Consider the following 8,833-nt stretch of genomic DNA (forward strand, 5'->3'; position numbering starts at 1 on the left):
GTATATCACCCGAGAAAAGGGCAAGCTGAGTTTCACACGAGCTACGCTTTCTAAAGCCATGCCGATTCATGGACATAAGTTTATGAGTCTCAAGAAAATGTATTATATTCAAACTGAGAATATGTTCATGGGTTCTGCAGCAAACCAAAGGTAGGGATATTGGCCTAATTTTGTGTGCCTGTTCTTTTGCCCTTCCCAATCACTTGGGGCTTTGTGCTTGGACAGAGGTTCATGCTAAATGCAAGCTAGGTAATTGGCCAGTGCCAAAGAGTACTCTTTGTAAAACCGAATTAGAATTCCATCCAGACCTGGTGACTTATTTGCTTTCAAGCCTTTCAGTTGTTTCTCTACGGCAGTGATGCTTATTGCTATGTTGTCCATGCACTTACCACTAGCACAATTACATTCCTCAAGAGCCAAACAAAACAAGATAAGGATAGCTAATGATTCACATCTGATGACACTTAAATTGACACACTTGTTAATTATATTATGGCAACAAGATAAAACTAAGACATCTGTTGAGAAAAGTCATTAACATGTCATTCTCAAGAAATATATTCGGGTTGAAAGTAGTAACTATCTAGTCAGGTCTAACTAAAATGGCAGCAATATCTAAAATTTAAGCATTTGTCTCACAGAAAACCAAGATATAAAAGCACTCCGTCATCAGGTCACAAGTGGCCCATCGGGACCATCCGACAGCCGTGTCATCCTCATATGAGGATGCGGATAGGAGGGGCGTGTGGTCAGCACACCACTCTCCTGGTCATTACGATGGGTTTCTTTGACCGGAGCCACTACTATTCAGTCGAGTAGCTCCTCAATTGGCATCACGAGGCTGAGTGCACCCCGAAAAATGGCAACAGCATATGGCAGCCCGGATGGTCACCCATCCAAGTGCCGGCCACGCCCGACAGTGCTTATCTTCGGTGATCTGATGGGAACTGGTGTATCCACTGCGGCAAGGCCGGTGCCATAAGATATAAAGTCATGCCAAAATCTCTAGTACTCTAAAGAGTACAAACAATAATGTTCTCAAATCTCTCATAACTACTAGTGCCTTATTGTGATGTGTAGTTATAAATTTACCATTTGTTTCTCATTTTCTTCTCCATGAGTGGTACATATTTATTCTCTTTGCCACCTGATAGTAATTGTACTGTATTATAATGTTGCTAAATACCAACTTTTCTGAACTTGAGTTTTCTTTGAGAATTACACACAGCCAATCTTACAAAGAAGATTATTCTGACTTCCTAGTGAATTTACTCTTTTTATAGGTGTATGTTAAATCCACAAAGCCACAAGCATCATACATGGGATGACAAAAGGTTTGGAGCTATTTAAAATTCTTCTCTGAATGATGGAAAATAAAAGGGGATGAGACAAAAGGTATTCAGTAAGTTGCTACTAGCCCCATTGGTGGGGTCACAGAGCTGCTATAATGTAGCTGTATGTATGTTTGAGCTCTGAAAAAGAACCTAAATTCATAAACTGAGGTGTCATGTTTATGTGCTGATCTACCATCCAACAAATCCACTGTTTTGGGAGTCACTTGCCACCATCTATTCCATTGTTAGCAGCAATAAAATACCAAAGGGTAAAATTGACTGATTCACTAATTTAGTTCACTCTTTTGGTACTAAATGCTGTGACCACATTTGATACAGATATTACAGTTAACTAGTTCCAAAACTAATGAGTTATCGTCAGAACTAAAAATCCAGTATTTTGTTTTGAAAGTAACGCCTCAAGTCAAAATAAAGCACTCATTGTGGTCACTTAAAATCAAGTTTTGATGATGATTGGTTAGAGTCAAAATCAGTTATCTGTAATGTAACCAAATGCAATATCATGACATCTGTGAATAAAACAGTGTTTTATCTATTTGAAAAAGATCACTTGCTCCCAGTCTTTCAATGTCAAATTACATTCAATGTAATTTTTTTGTGCTCTTTGCACAAAAATATACCATCGTGTAGCATAAATTTCTTCCATTGCTTTGGCCATGTGGTAGATGTCTCTTCCAGAAACACAGTTATTGTTGATTCTCACTTGGTTTCTCTTGTTCATTTGATTTCTGTATAGTGATAACTCCTGTACGATATTTAACTTTTTTCATAATTTTATGGTATTTTTCTTCTATATTTTGCTCTTGTACCAGTTTTATCATTATGTCCCATCACTTTTTAATTTTTATTACTTTTCCTGTTACTCCTTTCTATATTAAAGCTTTTACTGCCTCTTCTGTCCTTGGATTTAATTTAGTATGCCTTTTATTAATTTTCAGTGTCTCACGTCCTTTTCAAATGTATTAGCTTATTTAGCCAAATTTTATTTTTTGTAGTTAATTTTCATAATGCATTCTCTGTAGCCTCACCAAAGAAGGAAAGTTTAAATACATTAATTATTATTTCTTTTATGTGTATTTTTCTTTATACGGTGAATTTTTGTCTCCTCAGTACTACAAAAAATATGAAGCACGTCAGGAAAGTAAGTACTGTTCAGGAAAAACACTTATAAAAACATTTTATTCAAACCAAGATTTATTTTTACAAGAAAGACCATTTCTAAACTATTTTTTGTGCCACTGTTGTTCAGATATTTTACATAGTGGGAACCATCTTTTCTAAGGCCTCTTCATAGAAAAATGCCACCAGTGAAGACAGCCACTGCTGAACATGTGTTTTTGCATTATCATAGTTGTGCCTTTCTCTCACGCTTTGAGTTCAAGAACAAGAATTAGTCAAAAGGTGCAAGATCATAACCGTGCAATGGGTGATTGAACTGCTTCCAACCAAATTATGGAATAGGCTTTTGAGTGACACTAGTAGAAGGGGGCATGCATTGTCACTAAGCAACACAATGCCTCAACTGAGCATTCCACACCTTTTGTTTTGAATTGTGCACTGAAGTTCACTCAATGTTTCACCGTATTGTACCGTATTGACAGTTTCCTCTCTGGGAAGGAACTCAAAAAGCAGAAAATGATGCAAAAAATAAGTTCGGCAGTAGCTGTCTTCACTGGTGGCATCTTTCTACGAAGAGGGTATACAAAAGGTGGTTTCCCACAATGATAAATGTCTGAACAAAGGTGGCAACTATGTAAAAAAAAAAGAGAGTAGTTTATGAAATGCTCCTTCCTGTCAAAATAAATTTTGGTTTGGAAAGAAGATATTTTGATGAGTTTTTGTCCAAAACAGTGTTTACTTTCTGGACATGCCTCATACTTGCTCACTTTAATTTTTGGGAAAGCTTATCTTTCTCTTGGTGTTCTTTTCATAAGGCTAACCTAATAACAAACTTTTGACTGCAACCCTTTCTCCAATCTCAACTTGCGGATGACACCAACCACATCATGACCTTGAAAATGCGAGTACTGAGAGATTAGCCTGGATTTAAAGAGACCTTTGGAGAGAAGAGAACCACTTGTATGAATATCAAGAGCTCAGATGGCAACCCAGTTCTAAGCAAAGAAGGGAAGGCAGAAAGGTGGAAGGAGTATATAGAGGGTTTATACAAGGGCGATGTACTTGAGGACAATATTATGGAAAGGGAAGAGGATGTAGATGAAGACGAAATGGGAGATAAGATACTGCGTGAAGAGTTTGACAGAGCACTGAAAGACCTGAGTCAAAACAAGGCCCCAGGAGTAGACAACATTGCATTAGAACTACTGACGGCCTTGGGAGAGCCAGTCCTGACAAAACTCTACCATCTGGTGAGCAAGATGTATGACACAGGGGAAATACCCTCAGATTTCAAGAAGAATATAATAATTCCAATCCCAAAGAAAGCAGGTGCTGACAGATGTAAAAATTACCGAACAATCACTTTAATAAGTCACGGATGCAAAATACTAACGCGTATTCTCTACAGACGAATGGAAAAACTGGTAAAAGCTGACCTCGGGGAAGATCAGTTTGGATTCCGTAGAAATATTGGAACACGTGAGGCAATACTGACCGTACGACTTATCTTAGAAGCTAGATTAAGGAAAGGCAAACCTACGTTTCTAGCATTTGTAGACTTAGAGAAAGCTTTTGACAATGTTAACTGGAATACTCTCTTTCAAATTCTGAAGGTGGCAGGGGTAAAATACAGGGAGCGAAAGGCTATTTACAATTTGTACAGAAACCAGGTGGCAGTTATAAGAGTCGAGGGACATGAAAGGGAAGCAGTGGTTGGGAAAGGAGTGAGACAGGGTTGTAGCCTCTCCCCGATGTTATTCAATCTGTATATTGAGCAAGCAGTAAAGGAAACAAAAGAAAAATTTGGAGTAGGTATTAAAATTCATAGAGAAGAAGTAAAAACTTTGGGGTTCGCCGATGACATTGTAATTCTGTCAGAGACAGCAAAGGACTTGGAAGAGCAGTTGAACGGAATGGACAGTGTCTTGAAAGGGGGATATAAGATGAACATCAACAAAAGCAAAACGAGGATAATGGAATGTAGTCAAATTAAATCGGGTGATGCTGAGGGAATTAAATTAGGAAATGAGACACTTAAAGTAGTAAAGGAGTTTTGCTATTTGGGGAGTAAAATAACTGATGATGGTTGAAGTAGAGAGGATATAAAATGTAGACTGGCAATGGCAAGGAAATCGTTTCTGAAGAAGAGAAATTTGTTAACATCGAGTATAGATTTAAGTGTCAGGAAGTCATTTCTGAAAGTATTTGTATGGAGTGTTGCCATGTATGGAAGTGAAACATGGACGATAACTTGTTTGGACAAGAAGAGAATAGAAGCTTTCGAAATGTGGTGCTACAGAAGAATGCGGAAGATAAGGTGGGTAGATCACGTAACTAATGAGGAGGTATTGAATAGGATTGGGGAGAAGAGAAGTTTGTGGCACAACTTGACTAGAAGAAGGGATCGGTTGGTAGGACATGTTTTGAGGCATCAAGGGATCACAAATTTAGCATTGGAGGGCAGCATGGAGGGTAAAAATCGTAGAGGGAGACCAAGAGATGAATACACTAAGCAGATTCAGAAGGATGTAGGTTGCAGTAGGTACTGGGAGATGAAGAAGCTAGCACAGGATAGAGTAGCATGGAGAGCTGCATCAAACCAGTCTCAGGACTGAAGACAACAACAACACTACAACTTGATGCTGAAGAAGAACTAATTAAAATGACAAGATAGTTAAAAAATTTAGACTTTATTCTTTATGTAACAAAAAGAAGAATGATAACTTTCATGTCTCACTTAATTGTTAGTTAATTTGTTGCCCTTACGTATATCATATTGATAAAGTAAGCTTTGCTGTGGAACTATCCACTTCAGTTCAAGAATGCATTGAAGGCACATAAGCAATTGTCACTGAGAAACTTGATCATCTGCAATTTAACAACATTTATGCTGCCACTGACTCATTTAAATTCAGTGAACAGATTATTAAAATAGTTTTGTAATCCTGTATTTCCCTTCTTTACTAATTTTGTATCCCATCAGTATTCACAAAAATATTAATATTATGAAATTTACCTAAGAAATTACTATTATTCAATCTGTACTTAGGTTGGAATTCTGAAACGACCTAACCTTAGCTTTTGCAGAATTTAAAAATACAAGTAAACATTAGCTTTTGTCAAATAAGTTTTATTAATGAAATTAAACCAAGTAAACCACACAGAAAATCATTTAAATATTAACTTTCGCAAATAATTTTTATTAATCAACATAAGTAGACAAAAGATACTGTTAAAAAAATGTAAATGTATTATCCTTAAGCAATCACACTTGAAAATTTTTTGAAAAAGAAAAAAAAAGCACTTTAAAAATCTCATTGACCTCTGAAAGTATGCCAAAGTATTGCCCTCAATGAAGAACATTTTATGATTTCTACATCCTCAAAGTTCTTCTTGAAGGGTAAGTCAGTGAGTTCATGGGGCTGAGCAGCCTCTTGACCTTGAGATGAGAAAGTGCACCTCAAGATAGTGAACCAATCTGTTAATGGCATAGAATGGAGAAAGCAACACGGAAATACCATGCAAGAATGATCATACCAAGAAATTTGGAACTGATTCAAAGCATTCAGCAAAGACGGCAGAATAATAACAGAGGAAGGGTGAATACCCAAAATAGTGACAGAAGCGTGTGGAATAATTGTATGATGGCAAAGATCTAGTAAATGAGGTTGAGAAAGATGAGCTTGATCCATTAGTTCTGAGAGAAGAGTTTAACAAACATTTAAAGCTAGTGATACAAACATAACAAAAAAAAATTGCATCAGCCCAGTTCCCAGAACTCGTGAAGATAAACATTGACTGTGGATATTGTATCACAGACACAGTACCTCTGACTGTTCAGAGATGTCACTAAACCTGCCCAAAGATGTAAACAACCATTCATGAGCAGCACCTATTAGACGGAGGGGACCAGACAGCTGATCAGTTCCAGACATTCCACCAGGACAGAGGTACATGACCCATGTTGTCTGTAGTTCAACCATGACTAGACAGTCAATACTGTGGTTTTATTGCATCCGCATTGTTCCTTTGTGCCAGGAAGGGCTCTCAACAAAGGAAGTGTTCAGCCATCTCGGAGTGAACCAAACCGATGTTGTTTGGACATGGAGGAGATACAGAGAGACAGGAACTGTCAAACCGTTAATGACATGCCTCGCCTCACTCAGCCTGCCCAAGGGCTACTACTACAGTGGATGACCGCTACCTATGGATTATGGCTCAGAGGAACCCTGACACCAACTCCACCATGTTGAATAATGCTTTTCATGCAGCTGCAGGACGTCGTGTTACAACTCAAACTGCGCGCAAAAGGCTGCACGATGTGCAACTTCACTCCCAATGTCCATGTGATGTCCCTCTTTAACATGTAGCACAGTACAGATGGGCCCAACAACATGCCAAATGGACCGCTCATGATTGGCATCACATTCTCTTTACTGATGAGTGTTGCATATGCCTTCAACCAGACAATCATCACAGACATTTTTGGAGGCAACCTGCTCAGGCTGAATGCCTTAGACACACTGTCCAATAAGTGCAGCAATGTGGAGGTTCCCTGCTGTTTTGGGGTGGCATTATGTGGGGCCGACGTACGCCGCTGGTGGTCGTGGAAGGTGCCATAACGGCATGGAAGGTGCCATAACGGCTGTACGATATGTGAATGCCATCCTCCTACTGACAGTGAAACCATATCAGCAGCATATTGGAGAGGCATTTGTCTTCTTAGATGACAATTCACACCCCCATCATGCACATCTTGTGAATGACTTCCTTCAGGATAATGACACTGCTCTACTATAAAGGCCAGCATGTTCTCCAGGCATGAACCCTATCGAACATGTCTCGGATAGATTGAAAGGCTGTTTATGGACGATGTGACCCACCAACGACTCTGAAGGATCTATGCCAAATCGCCATTGAGGATTGGGGCAATCTCGACCAACAGTGCCTTGATGAACTTGTGGAAAGTATGCCATGACGAATAATGGCATGCATCAATGCAAGAGGATGTGCTACTGGATATTAGAGGTGCCGGTGTGTATAGCAATCTGGACCACCACCTCTGAAGCTCTTGCTGTATTGTGATATAACATACAGTGTGTGGTTTTCATGAGCAATAAAAAGGGCAGAAATGATGTTTATGTCGATCTTTATTCTAATTTTCTGTACAGGTTCCAGAACTCACGGAATTGAGGTGATGCAAAACTTTTTTTGATGTGTGTAATATTCCTGAATAGTTAATCAAGTTACAATAAGAAATAACTACAGGCAACTTATCCCAGATTATAAATAACATATACATGAAAGCTCAGAAACACATGAAATTTTGAGCAAACATGTTTGTATTCTGAAGACCAACAATACAAAGGAGTGGTAGAAGTATGCAGTGTGTTCCAAATCATTAGGAGCAAAATTACACAACTGGTGGACAATTCCTAAGTACCTTGAGAGGAGTTTTTTTATTGATTAAACAACTTACACTTTGTAACTACAAATTAAGCTTTTAGCAATGATTTAGGGTGATGACTGTCAGACTCACTGCATGCTCTCTCTCAGATACCCATGTTGCCCTTTAGACAATGAGACAGACAATGAGGATCCTACCAGCTAGCTCCTCTTTGCTTTTGCAGTGTTTCATACATCAGTGACTTCATGTAACCCATTGAATTGAGATCTGTTGACTGCACTAGGCATGGGATAGGATCTCCTCTTTTAATGTAACGAAGAGGGTATCTGCTGCTCAAGTGCTCATAGATGTTAACATAAAAAAATGAGACACCACTGTTGTGAAGAAGGCACATCTTCTCATGCACAACAAGAGGTACAATTCCTGACACTGACAGGACATCTTGAAAGAACATAATCAAGCAAAATGCAGTGTTCAAATGGGATGGCAGGAAATAATTTTCTATTAATTGATCTTGTATAGTTTCAACCCACAAGTTGATAAGACTTATAGGTGATCCGAGATAAGTGTGTGGCATGTAAATTTTCATCACTCCAGACATATGAACCATAGTATGTTTACTACTTAATTACTGTGCTGGATAATCCCCTGACAGTATTGAAATACAGGTTTAAAATCATTTACCTCCATTGGTTACACAAATTATTTATGATTTGAAAGAGGGGTGGGGGGAGGTCTGCTGCTGTAACAGTATGATCCATATTGTATTGTCAGAGGTGTCCATTCCACTGCAGGTTGACCGAATTATTATTGATGAATTTTCTCCCACACAATCCAATGTCATTTTCTGAAATTCTGTTGTGGGAACAAATGTTTGGCTGACCTCTGTGGCTTGAACAACCCTGTTTCTTTTAAGTTACTATGCATAGTGATAAAATTTCTAATATTCATA

General features: G+C 38.5%; 1 pseudogene; it reads right to left on the minus strand.

Moving 5' to 3' along the window:
• Positions 1-860: 860 nt before the first annotated feature.
• LOC126206408 (5S ribosomal RNA) lies at positions 861-978 on the minus strand (annotated as a pseudogene).
• Between the last annotated feature and the right edge of the window lie 7,855 nt (positions 979-8,833).

This window comes from Schistocerca nitens, chromosome 1 (assembly GCF_023898315.1).
Source record: "Schistocerca nitens isolate TAMUIC-IGC-003100 chromosome 1, iqSchNite1.1, whole genome shotgun sequence".
In the NCBI taxonomy this organism is placed as follows: domain Eukaryota; kingdom Metazoa; phylum Arthropoda; class Insecta; order Orthoptera; family Acrididae; genus Schistocerca; species Schistocerca nitens.